The sequence below is a fragment of the Nerophis ophidion genome, linkage group LG19 (genome assembly GCF_033978795.1).
Source record: "Nerophis ophidion isolate RoL-2023_Sa linkage group LG19, RoL_Noph_v1.0, whole genome shotgun sequence".
Classification (NCBI taxonomy): Eukaryota; Metazoa; Chordata; class Actinopteri; order Syngnathiformes; family Syngnathidae; genus Nerophis; species Nerophis ophidion.
The window spans coordinates 48,764,620-48,782,274 of record NC_084629.1 but is presented as its reverse complement, the minus strand read 5'-3'; the positions used below and the strand labels follow the sequence as shown (position 1 = coordinate 48,782,274).

General features: G+C 36.4%; 1 protein-coding gene across 2 annotated transcripts in view; it reads right to left on the bottom strand.

Annotated features, from left to right (window-relative positions):
• Nucleotides 1-1,683: 1,683 nt before the first annotated feature.
• atf2 (activating transcription factor 2) overlaps nucleotides 1,684-17,655 on the bottom strand; it is a 90,823-nt gene continuing 74,851 nt past the window's right edge. For both annotated transcript variants that reach the window (XR_009803022.1, XR_009803023.1), the window contains 3 exons: nucleotides 5,653-5,687; nucleotides 2,016-5,535; nucleotides 1,684-1,932 (listed from right to left, as the gene is read on the bottom strand). The gene's annotated coding sequence lies outside the window, so the exon portion shown is untranslated. The remainder of the gene's footprint in view (nucleotides 1,933-2,015; nucleotides 5,536-5,652; nucleotides 5,688-17,655) is intronic.

The window sequence follows — 17,655 nt, the reverse complement described above, 5'->3', positions numbered from 1 at the left end:
CAATCAATTACACACCCATTTAATAAACCACCGTAACATGTGACAACCAAACAATTACACACCCATTTAATACAACCATAACATGTGACAACTAGGGGTGTAACGCTACACAAAAATGTTGGTTCGGTACATACCTCGGTTCAGAGGTCAGAGTTCGGTTCATTTTCGGTACAGTAAGAAAACAACAAAATATAAATTTTTTGATTTAACACATTTGATAAATCTTCCACCAAAAATATTTTTCTTTGTGGAATATTTGATGTGAAGTAAATCGGAAACTTGGATAGGTCAATAATTCATAATATTAATTTTTATTCAATATTATGTTTTGAGCAATGACAGTTTGAAAGAAAAAAAAAACAGCTTTGTTTTATTAGTCAACATTGCAACTTTTTCTAAATTACATTTAGCCTTTAAGCTTTTTTATTTCACTTTTGTTTATGTTTATTTTAATTGTATTTTTAGAATGTGCCATGGGCCTTTAAAACATTAGCTGTGTTCCGCAAATGGCCTCCGGGGCACACTTTTGACACCCCTGCTATAGATAACAAAAAGTGATAAATGTATGGGTAAAAAGCAGAGCCTGGCGACGCATGCGCGTTTATCATAACTCTCTCACTCTGTCTCTGGCCCGCCCTCACCAATGTTAACGCTGCATGCACCACTTTTTTGTTTTTAGCCCCTTTAACCCTGAACGTACATTGAAAATACACGCAACCATAACTTAAAATGCCGGACATTTGAGGCATTTAAGAAACTCCACCTGGACAGCTCTGCAAAGAGGACTTATCCCGTGAAAAGTGGAGGTGTGGTCAGTCTACCAGCCGTTGCTAGCATGCTGTGTGTTGTTTTTTTGAGCGATTGAAACTTTTATTAGTAGATTGCACAATACAGTACATATTCCATTCAACACCCGAATACGTTTTTCAACTTGTTTAAGTCGGGGTCCACGTAAATGAATTCATGGTGCCTCGGTGTGCATTGTTTACACAACGTGCGATGCGCTACTTATATGTCCGTGTCGTTACACCCCTAGTGACAACCAAATAATTCCACACCTATTTGATAAGACCACCGCGACATTTGACAACCAAGCATTTATCCATATATTTAATACCACCGTAAAATTTGAGAACCAAACAATTCCACACCCACTTAACACCACTGTAACTTTTGACAGACAATTCCACACCCATTTAATAACACCACCATAACAGTTTGACAACCAATTACACAAAGCTACTAGATAAAGAATCTGGATATTATCTTCAACCCAACTCTCTCGTTTGAGTCACACATTAAGAGTGTAACCAACACAACTTTCTTTTCAGTCACATTAGGAGTGTAAAACAGCCTTCTTTCACCTCCGTAATCTCCCTGAAATATGTCCTATTTTGTCCACTATAGACTCTGAGATCATTATTAATCAGTTATTTACATCTCTCTACATTACTCTTATCTATTTTTTTCAGGCCTCCTTTTGTCTAGCATTAAATTATTAGTTGGTAGAAAATGCTGCTTTTATACTTTTAACAAGAAAGTTTGATCATATTACACCTATACTATAGCGTTGTTGCGGTGCATGGTGTAAGAATGATAACGTGGATGAACAAATGAATGACAAAATAAGTAAGATTGTGTGACAGAACAGCGGGAAAAGAAGACTGCAGAGAGACGATGACGTTAGCTGCCAGCGTGTTTATTGACAACTCAGTATGTGAGTGCAGTGTGTGATTACCTTAAAGAGATGGAGTGTGACTATGTGTAAGTATTATCTGAGCGTGGTCACCAGAGGGTGTTGAGTGTGCGTGTTGAGATAGAGGCGGAAGTCCAAAAGGAGAAAAAGGCTTGGACGTCAGAGGGCAGGAGCGAGGTCTTGGTCCAGGAAGGCAAGAAGGAATCCAAAGGGGGTCCAGGTAGACGAAGAGGAAGCTGGAGGACGACAACACAAAAGACCGTAAACACGACAGGAAGGGAACAAAGGGAGCGAGAAGGCTGGAGATGTGTTGGCTTACTGTACTGGTAGGAGAAACTACGTTCTGGCACCGGATCTCAAGACGCGCTGGCTTATGAAGGCTGGTTGCTCATCACGGGCAGGTGTGTTGATTGCAGATCTCTTGCAGAGGCACACCCGCAGCGGAGAGGGAACACCTATTGATGTGCTCCGCCATGCACTCAACAGTGCGCACAGCAGGAGAGAAGCAGGAACGTGACCCATAACACATTGTTTAAGACTTGTGTACTGTTGTAGCGCTGCAGGGTGTAAGAATGAGAAATGAGTCACATGAATGAATAACATTAGGTAAGAGTGTTGCATTGCATAGTGGAATAAACCAATTTTGACCTTGTAGATATCAAAAATTGAGGAAACAAACACCATGAGGACACAAATTATATACATATTGACTTTGTATTGTAGATAACCAGACTCCAAAATTGACCTTGTAGATATCAAAAACCATGATGACACAAATTAAATACATATTTAACATGTATTGTCGATGACAAGACCCCTAAAATTGACCTTGTAGAAAACAAAAACCATGAGGACACAAATTAAATACATACTGACCTTGTATTGTAGAAGACCAGACTCCTTAAAATTGACCTTGTAGATAACAAAAACCATGACAAAGGAAATACATATTGACCTTGTATTGTAGATGACCAGACCCCCAAAATTGACCTTGTAGATAAATACCATGGCAAAAAATACATATTTACTTTGTATTGTAGATAACCAGAGCCCCCCAAAATTGACCTTGTAATTAATAGAAACCATGACAAATGAAATACATAGTGACCTTGTATTGTAGATGCCCATACGTGCAAAAGTGACCTTGAAGATAAAAAGGACAAATTAAATACAAATCGAACTTGGATTGTAGATGACCAGAACCCCAAAATTGACCTTGTAGTTTATAGAAACCATGACGACAAAATACATAAACTTATTGTAGATATCAAAAACATTAAAACAAAGGCCAAACCCTAAACCTAAAAAAAAAAAAGTCCCGAAATACATACCAACCTTGTAGTAACAAAAACCATGACACATAAAATACAAATTTACCTTGTATTGTAGATTACCAGACTCTTTAAAATTGACCTTGTAGATAAAAAAACATGACAAATTACATATTGACTTTGTAGTTAAAAACCATGACAAAAAAAATACATATTGACCTTGTATTATAGATGATCAGACACCCCCCAAAATTGACCTTGGTGTTAATAGAAACCATGACACAAATAAAATATACATTGACCTTGGATTAGAGGATATCAAAAACCATGAGGAAACAAACAATGACAATATACGTACTGACCGTGTAGTTAAAATACAAATTTACCTTGTATTTTTGATGCCCACACTCCTTAAAATTTACCTTGTAGATAACAAAAATCATGACAAATTAAATACATATTGACCTTGTATTGTAGATATCACAAACCATGAGGAAACAAACAGTGACAAAGTTAAATACATAGACCATGTAGTTAAAAACCATGACACAAATAAAATACAAATTTACCTTGTATTGTAGGTGACCAGATTCTTTAAAATTGACCTTGTAGATAACAAAAAACATGACAAATTACATATTGACTTTGTAGTTAAAAACCATGACAAAAAAAAAAATACATATTGACCTTGTATTATAGATGATCCCACACCCCCCAAAATTGACCTTGTTAATAAAAACCATGACAAATGAAATACATATTAACCTTGGATTGTAGATATCAAAAACCATGAGGAAACAAAAACAGTGACAAGTTAAATACATACGGACCTTGTAGTTAAAAACAATGACACAAATAAAATACAAATTTACCTTGTATTGTGGATGAACAGACTCCTTCAAATTGACCTTGTAGATAAAAACCATGACAAATGAAATACATATTAACCTTGTATTGTAGATATCAAAAACCATGAGGAAAAAAAAAAAAAGGCCCAAATACATACCGACCTTGTAGTAACAAAAACCATGACAAATAAAATACAAATTTACCTTGTATTGTAGAAGACAAGACTCCTTAAAATTGACCTTGTAGATAACTAAATCCATGGACACTAATTAAATACAAATTTACCTTGCATTGTACATGACCAGAGCCCCCCAAAATTGACCATGTAATTAATAGAAACCATGACAAATGAAATACATATTGACCTTGTATTGTAGATGACCAGACCCGCAAAAGATACCTTGAGGACGAAAAGGACACAAATTAAATACAAATCGAACTTGGATTGAAAATGACCAGAACCCAAAATTGACCTTGTAGTTAATAGAAACCATGATGACACAATATAGACTAATTGTAGATATCAAAAACATGAGGAAACAAAAAACACAAACTAAATACATACTGACCTTTTATTGTATATGACCAAAACCCCGCAAATTGACCTTGTAGTTAACAAAAACCATGACAAATAAAATATATATTTACCTTGTAATGTAGATTACCAGACTTCTTAAAATTGACCTAATAGATAAAAACCATGACAAATAAAATACAAATTTACCTTGTATTGTAGAAGACAAGACTCCTTAAAATTGACCTTGTAGATAACTAAATCCATGGACACTAATTAAATACAAATTTACCTTGCATTGTACATGACCAGAGCCCCCCAAAATTGACCATGTAATTAATAGAAACCATGACAAATGAAATACATATTGACCTTGTATTGTAGATGACCAGACCCGCAAAAGATACCTTGAGGACGAAAAGGACACAAATTAAATACAAATCGAACTTGGATTGAAAATGACCAGAACCCAAAATTGACCTTGTAGTTAATAGAAACCATGATGACACAATATAGACTAATTGTAGATATCAAAAACATGAGGAAACAAAAAACACAAACTAAATACATACTGACCTTTTATTGTATATGACCAAAACCCCGCAAATTGACCTTGTAGTTAACAAAAACCATGACAAATAAAATATATATTTACCTTGTAATGTAGATTACCAGACTTCTTAAAATTGACCTAATAGATAAAAACCATGACAAATGAAATACATATTAACCTTGTATTGTAGATATCAAAAACCATGAGGAAACAAAAAAAAGGCCCAAAATACATACCGACCTTGTAGTAACAAAAACTATAAGAACAAATACAATACAAATTTACCTTGTATTGTAGAAGACAAGACTCCTTAAAATTGACCTTGTAGATAACAAAAAACATGGCAAATTAAATATTGACTTTGTAGTTAAAAACCATGACAAAAAAAAAAAGGCATATTGACCTTGTATTGTAGATGATCAGACACCCCCCAAAATAGACCTTGTTGTTAATAGAAACCATAACACAAATAAAATATATATTGACCTTGTATTGTAGATATCAAAAACCATGAGGAAACAAAAACAATGACACAATATACAGACTGACCGTGTAGTTAAAATACAAAATTTACTTTGTAGATAACAAAAACCATGACAAATGAAATACATATTGACCTTGTATTGTAGATGACCAGACCCGCAAAAGTGACCTTGAAGATGAAAAGGACACAAATTAAATACAAATCGAACTTGGATTGTAGTTAAACAGACCCCCAAAATTGACCTTGTAATTAATAGAAACCATGACAAATGAAATACATATTGACCTTGTATTGTAGATGACCAGACCCGCAAAAGTGACCTTGAAGATGAAAAGGACACAAATTAAATACAAATCGAACTTGGTTTGTAGATGACCAGACCCCCAAAATTGACCTTGTAGTGAATAGAAACCATGACGACACAAAATAGACAAATTGTAGATATCAAAAACATGAAACAAAAAACACAAAATAAATACATACTGACCTTTTATTGTATATGACCAAAACCCCGCAAATTGACCTTGTAGTTAACAAAAACCATTACAAATAAAATATACATTTACCTTGTATTGTAGATTACCAGACTTCTTAAAAGTGACCTAATAGATAACAAAAACCATGACTAATGAAATACATATTAACCTTGTATTGTACATATCAAAAACCATGAGGAAACCAAAAAAAAAAAAAGGCCCAAAATATATACAGACCTTGTAGTAACAAAAACCATGAGGACAAATAAAATATAAATTTACCTTGTATTGTAAATGACAAGACTCCTTAAAATTGACCTTGTAGACAACTAAATCCATGGACACTAATTAAATACAAATTTACCTTTTATTATAGATGACCAGACTTCTTAAACTTGACCTTGTAACAAAAAACATGACAAATTACATAGACTTTGTAATTAAAAACCATGACAAAAAAAAACAAAACATATTGACCTTGTATTATAGATGATCAGACACCCCCCAAAATTGACGTTGTTAATAGAAACCATGACACAAATAAAATATACATTGACCTTGTATTGTAGATATCAAAAACCATGAGGAACAAAAACAATGACACAATATACAGACTGACCGTGTAGTTAAAATACAAATTTACCTTGTATTTTTGATGACCACACTCCTTAAAATTTACCTTGTAGATAAAAAACATGACAAATGAAATACATATTGACCTTGTAGATATCACAAACCATGAGGAAACAAAAACAGTGACACATGTTAAATACACACTGACCTTGTAGTTAAAAACCATGACACAAATTAAATACATACTGACCTTGTAGTTAAAAACCATGACACAAATTGACTGAAGATAAAAACCATTACAAAAAAAAATACATTTACCTTGTATTGTAGATATCAAAAACCATGAGGAATGAAAACAATGACAAAAAACCCCCCACAAATTGACCTTGTAGTTAAAAACTTTGGTCATCTACAATACAAGGTAAATATGTATTTTATTTGTCAAAGTTTTTGTTAACTACAAGGTCAATTTGTGGGGGGTTTGGTGTCATTGTTTTCTCATGGTTTTTGATATCTACAATACAAGGTCAATATGTATTCTATTTGTGTCCTAATGGTTTTTGTTTACTATAAGGTCAATTTTTGGGGGGGGGGGGGGGAAGGGGAGTCTGGTCATCTACAATACAAGGTAAATATGTATTTTATTCATCAGACTCCCCTTCCCCCCCAAAATTGACCTTGTAGTTAAAAACCATGACACAAAATACATAACCTTGTATTGTAGATATCAAAAACCATGAGGAAACAAACAGTGACACAAGTTAAATACATACTGACCTTGTAGTTAAAAACCATGACACAAATAAAATACAAATTTACCTTGTATTGTAGATGAACAGACTCCTTAAAATTGACCTTGTAGATAACAAAAACCATGACAAATGAAATACATTTTGACGTATTGCAGATGCCTAGACCCCCAAAATTGACCTTGAAGATAATAAAAATAAAAAAAATAAAAAATAAAATATACATAGACCTTGTATTGTAGACCAAACCCCACGAAATTGACCTTGAAGAAAAAAAAAAAAATGTTATTTTCAATTATTGCGCCCACACAAGGAACCATTACATCAGCCTGGGGTGCAGCCTGAGTGGAGAAACAAAAAAAAAAACAGGGACACAAAAGGAATTTAGAACAAACATTTAAGACACATGAACACAAATCAAGTCATTTGCGGCAAAGAGGTGAGTTTTAAGCTGTGCTCTAAAAGTGTCCAGAGTGGTGGCGGACTTGACTTTCAGGGGGAGTTTATTCCATAGGCCAGGTACCATCATTGAAAATGCACAGTCTCTCTTTGTCACTAGGTTTGACTGTGGGACCTTCAAGGTCATCTGGTTGTCAGATCTGAGGCAACGACCAAGCCTGGAGCTGATAGGTTGGTCCAGGAGATGTTTGATGTAAGCTGGGGTAAGACCACGGAGCGCTTTGAAGACATACGTAAGGATCTTAAATTTCACTCTGTGCTTCACCAGGAGCCAGTGAAGGGAGGAGAGGATGGGAGAAATGTGTTCTCATTTTTGTGCCTGTCACCAGCATTTTGTACCAACTGCATGCTATATATGGTCTTGTCAGTGACCCCAGCATAGAGGGCATTCCATTAGTCCAGTCTGCAGAAGATGAGCATGAACACGACCCTCTAAGTCACTGGGGGAGAGGACTGACTTGATCTTGGCTATTGTGCACTGTTGGGGGGGGGCAGGATTTCACCACAGATTTCACTTGCTTGTTAAACTTTAGATTCTTCTGATATGACAAAAGGTTTTTGTTTTTTTATGACCAAGGGTGGCCAAACTTCCTAAAATCTTTATGATCCGACTAAATGAGATGAAGTTCCCGAACAGAAGAATTTCATTCTGTCATTGATCAGCAGGAAGTTTTGACATCCACTCTTTTATGTCCTGCAAGCAGTCCTTCAAATGGTCCAGTCCAGAGGGATCGTCTGTCTTGAGTGGAAGATTGATTTAGTATCATCAGTGTAGAAATGAAAGGAAATTTTATGGCGATGAATGACTTGGCTGAGGGAGAGCATGTAGATGGAGAACAGGATGGAACCCAGTATTGAGCCCTAGGGACCCCACAGGTGAGGTTGGCACAGCGGGAGGAATGTTTGGCTCTGTTCACAGAGAAGGTTCCGTTGTTGAGGACGTAAACCAGCACAGGGCTATGTTAGTGATGCCAACCTCTTATTTCCCCAGATACACAATACATCCAACATTGGCCGGCCACACACACACACACAGCAACTATCACCCCCCCCCCCCCCCCCCCCCGCCTCGGGTGAAGGTAATGTAACTATTGTAAACCAGACTTTCAAACCAAGGATGGCACAACATTTATTTAAACCCCAAAATGTCAAAAGGTGAACAACAACAACAAGAAAGCCAGCACCAACATCTCTGCAGATGTTTGGTGATGCATGGAGAGCTAAGAACCTTTTGTAAATACATCTTACATAAAGCATCACAAGTGCAAAAATATTCACAGCGTACTTTTCAGCTTGGAGATCACAACTTTGAAATGTCCCAACACCCTACTTTTGACAACCATAGTAGGGCCAAATCAGTGAGGGCAGGTGTGTTCACCTGTAGCCAACACTCAGCCCCACCTTCATTCATCCATCCATTTCCTACCACTTATTTTCTTTGGGGTCACGGATACCTATCTCAGCTGCAATCGGGCCGGAAGGCGGTGTACACCCTGGAAAAGTCGCCACCTCATCACAGGACCAACTTATCACAAAATGAAAATGCTACGCCCACCCTTCTTTCTTTCTTTCTCTAACCCTAACCCTACTTTGGTCATGTGCATTACATTTTCATAACATGGTCACTACTGCCTACTTTGTCTTGTTATATTCTTATTTTACTGTTATATACATATATATATATATATATATATATATATATATATTTCCCCATTGTTGCTTTTTATTTTTTATTCTTATTGTAATATTTCTCAATTGTGTTTCCATTTAAACCCCCATTATTTACTTTTATTTAAATTGATCTCAACTCTGTACACTGCTGCTGGAATTTTAATTTTCCTGAAGGAATCAATAAAATACTATCTATCTATGTTGACATTCACAAGATGCCTTCATGAAATTTATCTTTATCTCAGGACAAAAATAAACACTCCAAAACATATACATATGGAGCCTATGTATTGTTAATGCTCATTGACATGCTCCACACGTATGTATTATAAATGCTCATTGACATGCACCACACGTATGTATTGTTAATGCTCATTGACAGACTCCACATGCATGTATGTGTTGTTAATGCTTATTGACATGCTTGACATGACATACAAACATGTCAAGCCTGTCAATGAGCATCAACAATACATGTCAAGCATGTCAATGAGCATAAACAATACACACATTCATACATGCCGGGGCCTGTAAATGACCATAAACAATACATACATGTCGGGCATTTAAATGACCATAAAAATTACATACATGTCGGGCCTGTAAAATAACATAAACAATACATACATGCCGGGCCTGTATACGAGCATAAACAATACATACATGTCGGGCCTGTAAAAGAGCATAAAACGCAACATACATAAACATTGGCGTCGCACACGACCAACGCCAAACCAATTAGTCCGCCCTGAGATGGGTAGGTTTTGAGCTCAAACCCCGCCTGAGTCATACCAAAGACTATAAAAATAGGAGCCATTACCTCCCTGCTTGGCACTCAGAATCAAGGGCTGTAATTGGGGGTTGAATCACCGAAATGTATTCCCGAGCTCAGCCACCACTGCTGCTCACTGCTCCCCTCACCTCCCAGGAAGTGATCCAGGGTGAATAGTCAAATGCAGATAAATTTTGCCACACCTAGTGTGTGACAATTATTGGTACTTGAACATTGGCCTCAGACTACCAACGCCAAACCAACATTAGCCTTGTCGACGACCGTCAGGAACAAGAGTGAAGCGTCTTGCTCAAGGACACAACGTACATGACGAGGTCAATAGAAGGTGGGAATTGAACCAGGAATTAAAACTAGGGGAGACAGGACCTTCTCTGTGGTCGGCCCTAAGCTGTGGAACACTGTGCCCCTCCATACTCAAACTGCTCCCGATGTGGAGTGTTTTAAGTCTCGTCTTAAGACCCATTTTTATTCTTTGGCTTTTAACACTACGTGAGTTGTGTGGTCAGAAAATATAATCCTTTAAGTTTACAATTCAGAAAGTTTTATGAAGCATAATTGTAAGCACACTACCACAAAACACAAATTGCTAGCCTCCGATGTTATGAACATTTTTTACAGTTGCATTGTATTGAAAATGAGGACATAGCAAAACATTTATTCCTTTAGTGGGAAAATATATACATAGAATAGAATGTACTTTATTGATCCTTGGGGGATATTCAACACCACAGTTCGCTCACAAACTATGATGATAATATATATATATATATATACATATATACACACACACACACACACACACACACACACACACACACACACACACACACACACACACACACACACACACACACATACACATATATATATATATATATATATATATATATATATCATTGTGAGCAAACTGTGGTGTTGAATTTCCCCCAAGGATCAATAAAGTACATTCTATTCCATGTATATATTTATTATAATTCATTTTTATTTTTATTTAGTCATTGGTGGCGCTTAAGATAGTATTCGAATGTTGTTTGTAATATTGTTGTGCCGCACTTTGGAAACATTTTGTTTAAATGTGCTATATACGGTAAATAAAGTGGATTGGAAGAATCCACAGGTTGCTGGCACGGTCACTCTACCAACCACGCAGTCCACAAAATAAACCAAAAAAACATTGACTTTGTATAGGACATATAATAAATAGGGCTGTGAATCTTTGGGTGTCCCACGATTCAATATCGATTCTTAGGGTCGCAATTCGATTATAATTCGATTTTTTCTATTCAACGCAATACTCAATTCACAACAATATTTTTCCAATTGAAAAGGATTGTGTATTCATTCAATACATAGATTTCAGCAGGATCTACCCCAGTCTGCTCACATGCTGGCAGAGTAGAAGATTTAAAAAAAAAAAGCTTTTATAATTGTAAAGGACAATGTTTTATCAACTGATTGCAATAATGTAAATTTGTTTGAACTATTAAATGAACCAAAAATACGACTTATTTTATCTTTGTGAAAACATTGGACACAGTGTGTTGTCCAGCTTATGAGATGCCATGCAAGTGTAAGCCACTGTGACACTATTGTTCTTTTTTATTATTTTTATAAATGTCTAATGATAATGTCAATGAGGGATTTTTAATCACTGCTATGCTGAAATCATAATATTGATACTGTTAATCATTTTCGTTTCACTACTTTTGGTTTGTTCCGTGTGGTGTTTGTGTCTCCTCTCAATTGTTCTGTTTATTGCAGTTCTGAGTGTTGCTGGCTCAGCTTTGCTTTTGGAATTGGATTGCATTGTTATGGTATTGCTGTGTAGTGGTTTGTTGGGTTGATTAATTTAAAAAATATATTTTTTTCTTTTTTTAGTCGATTTTTCTTAAAATGAGAATTGATTCTGAATTGCACAATATGAAAATCGTGATTCTAATTCGAATTGATTTTTTTTCCACACCCCTACTAATAAATATCGAAATCTATAAAGCCCCCCCACACACCAAAAAGCAGCAACTATCACACCCCGCCTTGGGTGAAGGTCATGTAAGCATTGTAAACTGGACTTTCAAACCAAGGACGGCAAAACATGCAGTTTAACACTAACATTTATTTAAACCCCAAAATGTCAAAAGGTGAACAACAACAACAACAACAACAACAACAACAAGAAGAAGAAAGCCAGCACCAACATCTCTGCAGATGTTTGGTGATGCATGGAGAGCTGACAACTTTATGTAAATACACCTTAAAGCATCACAAGTGTAAAAGTATTCACAGCGTACTTTTGAGCTTGGAGATCCCAACTTTGAAATGTCCTTCTAAACACCCAGCTTTTGACAACCATAGTTGGACCAAATCAGTGAGGGCAGGTGTGTTCACCTGTAGCAAACACTAATCAGTGAGGGCAGGTGTGTTCACCTGTAGCAAACACTAATCAGTGAGGGCAGGTGTGTTCACCTGTAGCAAACACTCAGCCACACCTTGACTCTCTTAGCCAGCAGTTGAGAGCCATGGTGACTGACAGCTTGTCAGCAACTAAATGTGTCTTGTTTCTACATGTTGTGTTCCTAACATGTGCATGTTTGTCACTAAATGTGTGTTTCTACATGTTGTGTTCCTAACATGTGCATGTTTGTCACTAAATGTGTGTTTCTACATGTTGTGTTCCTAACATGTGCATGTTTGTCACTAAATGTGTGTTTCTACATGTTGTGTTCATAACACATGTGCATGTTTGTCACTAAATGTGTGTTTCTACATGTTGTGTTCCTAACATGTGCATGTTTGTCACTAAATGTGTGTTTCTACATGTTGTGTTCCTAACATGTGCATGTTTGTCACTAAATGTGTGTTTCTACATGTTGTGTTCCTAACATGTGCATGTTTGTCACTAAATGTGTGTTTCTACATGTGTTCCTAACACATGTGCATGTTTGTCACTAAATGTGTGTTTCTACATGTTGTGTTCCTAACACATGTGCATGTTTGTCACTAAATGTGTGTTTCTACATGTTGTGTTCCTAACACATGTGCATGTTTGTCACTAAATGTGTGTTTCTACATGTTGTGTTCCTAACATGTGCATGTTTGTCACTAAATGTGTGTTTCTACATGTTGTGTTCCTAACATGTGCATGTTTGTCACTAAATGTGTGTTTCTACATGTTGTGTTCCTAACATGTGCATGTTTGTCACTAAATGTGTGTTTCTACATGTTGTGTTCCTAACATGTGCATGTTTGTCACTAAATGTGTGTTTCTACATGTTGTGTTCCTAACATGTGCATGTTTGTCACTAAATGTGTGTTTCTACATGTGTTCCTAACACATGTGCATGTTTGTCACTAAATGTGTGTTTCTACATGTTGTGTTCCTAACACATGTGCATGTTTGTCACTAAATGTGTGTTTCTACATGTTGTGTTCCTAACACATGTGCATGTTTGTCACTGACTAATAAATGTCTTTTGTTTCTACATGTGTTCCTAACACATGTGCATGTGCAGTGCGAGTCAAACTGTCACAGCAACACAAACAATTTTCAAGCAGCAATAAAGCACACAGTAGAAGCATCAAGACAAACAATAGAACGCCAGTGTAAAAGAGCAAACTGTCACAGCAACACAAACACAACTTTAAAGCAGCAATAAAGCACACGGCAGAAGCATCAAGACAAACAATAGAACGCCAGTGTAAAAGAGCAAAGTATTACTCACTGCGAATAAAACCCGTCCGATCCACATCCGTCAAAAAAGAATAATGATGAAGCAGTGAAGGAGGGACTCAGGTGGAACTAAATACAACTAATTAAACGAGGAACAGGTGTGCAGACACGGAGCAGAGAGTAAAGGTGCCACAAAAGACAGAGAGCAAACAGGAAACAGTAAGAAAATAAGAGCAGCAGGACAGGAAGTGATTTGAAAGACAGGAAAAGCAAACATGAGCAAAGTGTCAGTAGCACTTCTGACACATCTATATATATATTAGACCAGGGTCTCAGACACGTGAGATCTTATTTTGTGGCTCCCACGCTAATATGAAAGTTGAATGTTAGTGAGAGTTTGATATGAATGGTGCTTGACAGCGTTGTGGGCGGAGCTGAAGGAATCCACCAATCACGGTGTGCTATATGGCTCTCCAACAGTGACGTCACTTGTGTGACGCAGGCAGAGAAAGGTTTAAAAAAAAGTTAAAAACGATGATGCTGTGTTCCAAATTTAAGTTATTTGATGAATCTGAATGAGCCTATGGCTTTGTACTTTGTTTATTATGTATATATTTTTTTGTATTCTATTTTTGTTATTTTGAATTTACAACGCCCTGGCCCTGTTTTGTCCTGTTTTCATAATGTTTTGTAATGTTTTATATTGTTGTTGGACTTACTGTTTGTAATTGTTGGAATTTATAAATAAACATTAAAAAAAAGAGGTTTGAAATAAATTTGAAAACGATGATGCTGTGTTCCAAATTTAAGTTATTTAATGAATCTGAATGAGCCTATGGCTTAATTAATTTGCACTTGGTTATTATATATATATATTTTTGTATTCTATTTTTGTTCCTTTGAATTTACAACCTCCTGGCGCTGTTTGGACTGTTTTTATACTTTTTTGTAATTTTTTATACTGTTTCTGAACTATTTTGATTATTGTTTCTCATCTGTTTGTTATTGTTGAAATTTGTAAAAATAACATTTAAAAAAAAAAGTTTGAAATAAAGTGGTCCTCGTGTAAAACTAGAGCCTGCGTCTTTGTTATTGTAAGCGAGAGTTTATATATGTCGCCTATACTGTATAAAAGTACAAAATAAGAAAGAGGGAGGCTGCAGTTTTACACTTTATTTAGGACCACTTTATTTACTTTCTTTCAAAAACCTCCGCTCCACTCAACCTGTCACCACTTCCGCTCCTCGGGCCTTCAAAATAAGACTCCAAGGCATATACTGTAGAAGAGCTTCTAACAGGAACTTAACATCACAAAGAGGCAAGCCCATAAAAATAGGTTACATACCTCCCCTCCTACAAAAAGAAACGTCCTCGTTTCAACACAAATAACAGGATTAGTGCAAAAACAACACAGGCAGTTAAAACAAAAACATATTAACCTGTCCCCCCAAAAATACAGAGCCTCACAACACACAAAACAACAACAAAAAAATGTAACCGATGGTTTATATATGTCGCCTATACTGTATAAAACCACAAAATAATGCAACCTATTTTATGGACTTGCCTCTTTGTGATGTTAAGTACCTGTTATAAGCTGTTATACAGTATTTGCCTCGAGCTCTTATTTTGAAGTCGCTGAGAGCGGAAGTGGTTAGAGGTTGAGTGGAGCGGAGGTTTTTGAAAGAAAGTAAATAAAGTGGTCTTCGTGTAAAACTGGAGCCTCCCTCGGTGTTTGTTATTTTGTACTTTTATACAGTATAGGCGACATATATAAACATCTCCGCTGCACTCATCGTGTCACCACTTCCGCTCTTAGGGCCTTCAAACTAAGAGCTCAAGGCATATAATGTATAACAGCTTTTACCAGGAACTTCATTCATCCATCCATTTCCTACCGCTTATTCCCTTCGGGGTCGCGGGGGACGCTGGTGCCTATCTCAGCTACAATCGGGCGGAAGGCGGGATACACCCTGGACAAGAGGCCATCTCATCACAGGGCCAACTTAACATCAGAAAATGAAAGAGGCCCCGCCCCCCTTCCTTCTTTCTTCCTACTTTGGTCATGTTGACATTGATAAGGTGTCTTCATGAAGTTGATCTTCATCTCAGGACAAAAGTAAAGACTTCAAGTACTGCATCATCTCTTCTTTTACTAGTACTTGACAAAGTCACTTGGAAGTAGGAGTACATCAAAGTACAACACAAGTACCTTGCTGAAAATAACACTCATTATTAAATTGCACTACATTCAACTATTTGTTACCTAACCCTAACGTACAACATGTAAATTAAACATACATTTAGTAATAACATTCTCTTTTCATTTCATAATATCAACATTTATTCACATTCAGATATTTAATGGTCACACATTCTGTTACTTATTACTTTTATTATTTATTCTCTGAAATGAAGCGTGCACAAGCGATCCCTCAGAAAGCTGGCGTGCACATGACTTGTGCACACGCCAGTTTTCCGAGACTCTGTATTTAGTTAGCGCAGGCAGCATGAAGCAGGGCTTTTATTGTGAAGATAGGAAATGTGCAGTCGGCCTTTAGAGTTTTGACGGAAGGTACGGCGCGAGACTCTGTTGAAATAAAAAGTGTTTCTCGCCTTCCTCTCGGTCATATTTTCATAATAATGATCTTGCAGCAGCCAGCGTCATCTCACAAGACCCTCGGGTGCCGTGAATGTCATTTAAGTGACGTCTTGGTGAAGATTGATGATCACTCATTTTTAGGTCTATTTTTTTTAAAAGCCTGGCTGGAGATCGACCGACACACCCCCCGCGGTCGACTGGTAGCTCGCGATCGACGTAATGGGCACCCCTGACATACATAGATGTAGTGTTACTGTTGAACTACATACATAGATGTAGTGTTAGTGTTGAACTACATACATAGATGTAGTGTTAGTGTTGAACTACATACATAGATGTAGTGTTAGTGTTGAACTACATACATAGATGTAGTGTTACTGTTGAACTACATACATAGATGTAGTGTTACTGTTGAACTACATACATGGATGTAGTGTTACTGTTGAACTACATACATAGATGTAGTGTTAGTGTTGAACTACATACATAGATGTAGTGTTAGTGTTGAACTACATACATAGATGTAGTGTTACTGTTGAACTACATACATAGATGTAGTGTTACTGTTGAACTACATACATAGATGTAGTGTTACTGTTGAACTACATACATAGATGTAGTGTTACTGTTGAACTACATACATAGATGTAGTGTTACTGTTGAACTACATACATGGATGTAGTGTTACTGTTGAACTACATACATAGATGTAGTGTTAGTGTTGAACTACATACATAGATGTAGTGTTAGTGTTGAACTACATACATAGATGTAGTGTTACTGTTGAACTACATACATAGATGTAGTGTTACTGTTGAACTACATACATAGATGTAGTGTTACTGTTGAACTACATACATAGATGTAGTGTTACTGTTGAACTACATACATAGATGTAGTGTTACTGTTGAACTACATACATAGATGTAGTGTTAGTGTTGAACTACATACATAGATGTAGTGTTAGTGTTGAACTACATACATAGATGTAGTGTTAGTGTTGAACTACATACATAGATGTAGTGTTAGTGTTGAACTACATACATAGATGTAGTGTTACTGTTGAACTACATACATAGATGTAGTGTTAGTGTTGAACTACATACATAGATGTAGTGTTACTGTTGAACTACATACATAGATGTAGTGTTAGTGTTGAACTACATACATGGATGTAGTGTTAGTGTTGAACTACATACATAGATGTAGTGTTACTGTTGAACTACATACATAGATGTAGTGTTACTGTTGAACTACATACATAGATGTAGTGTTAGTGTTGAACTATATACATAGAT